Source organism: Microtus ochrogaster, chromosome 1 (assembly GCF_000317375.1).
Source record: "Microtus ochrogaster isolate Prairie Vole_2 chromosome 1, MicOch1.0, whole genome shotgun sequence".
In the NCBI taxonomy this organism is placed as follows: Eukaryota; Metazoa; Chordata; class Mammalia; order Rodentia; family Cricetidae; genus Microtus; species Microtus ochrogaster.
This window is the reverse complement of record NC_022009.1, coordinates 81524910-81526165: the sequence shown is the minus strand read 5'-3', so window position 1 is coordinate 81526165 and position 1256 is coordinate 81524910. Positions and strand designations below refer to the sequence as shown.

Here is a 1256-nt window from a genome sequence, read left to right as displayed (position 1 = left end):
TGGGGTAGAGGTGAGGACACAGAGGAGGGTGGGGTAGGGGTGAGGACACAGAGGAGGCTGGGGTAGAGGTGAGGACACAGAGGAAGGTGGGGTAGGGGTGAGGACACAGAGAAGGGTGGGGTAGTGGTGAGGACACAGAGGAGGGTGGGGTATGGGTGAGGACACAGAGAAGGGTGGGGTAGTGGTGAAGGACACAGAGGAGGGTGGGGTAGGGGTGAGGACACAGAGAAGGGTGGGGTAGGGGTGCGGACACAGAGGAGGCTGGGGTGAGGGGTGAGAACACAGAGGAGGCTGGGGTGAGGGGTGAGAACACAGAGGAGGCTGGGGTGAGGGGTGAGGACACAGAGGAGGCTGGGGTAGAGGTGAGGACACAGGAAGGTGGGGTAGGGGTGAGGACACAGAGAAGGGTGGGGTAGTGGTGAGGACACAGAGGAGGGTGGGGTAGGGGTGAGGACTCAGAGAAGGGTGGGGTAGGGGTGAGGATACAGAGAAGGGTGAGGTAGGGGTGCGGACTCAGAGGAGGGTGGAGTAGTGGTGAGGACACAGAAGGGTGGGGGTTAGGACACAGAGAAGGGTGGGTTGGAGTGTAAAGAGTTTGGTTTGAGAGGATTGCTAAGATAAGAAGCCCTTCAGATGCCAAGAGACATTGGGTAAACAGATGATGTCTGAGCTGTGAGTTCAGGGAGAGCCCAGGAGAAATAATGGACTTGGGGTTCTCATTGTTCTGAGAGCTCACTGCACACAGCCAGCACCTTGGGGTGATCTGATGGGAAATTCCCTAGTTCCATCTTCTTTATTTTTATTGTTATTGGGTTTTTGATTGGTGTCTGTGTGTGTCATGTGTTTGTGAGCTCACCACAGCGTGTGTGTGAAGATCAGGAACAGCTCTGCTGATCAGCTCTCCTTCCACTTCGAGGTCTGTGCTGTGTATGGAAACAGGCTGCCGGGCCTGCATAGTGAGGGGCTCTCCCTGTTCAGCCAAACCATCACCCCTTGTCTCCTTTTCTGTGATGTTGGTGATTGAACTCACAGCGTGATGCATGTGATGTAAGCGTTCTACCGCCAAGCTATGTCCCCAGATTTCCATCCTTAGGGCATCCCCACTGTCTCCCAGGCAGGCCCAGAGCTTATCGTGCCCAGAGAGTCCATGATGTACAAGAAGACAGCTGGGCAATGGCTGCAGAAAGGTGGCAAACTGTGGTGGGCTGAGCCCAGGATCAGCTGAAAGGTTTCATTTAGAGGTGCTTCCCAGGACT

At 55.4% G+C, this 1256-nt stretch overlaps 1 protein-coding gene across 1 annotated transcript in view; it reads right to left on the bottom strand.

Moving 5' to 3' along the window:
• Positions 1-1256, bottom strand: part of Cdhr3 (cadherin related family member 3) — a 60990-nt gene that overhangs the window by 49571 nt on the left and 10163 nt on the right. The window lies entirely within an intron of this gene.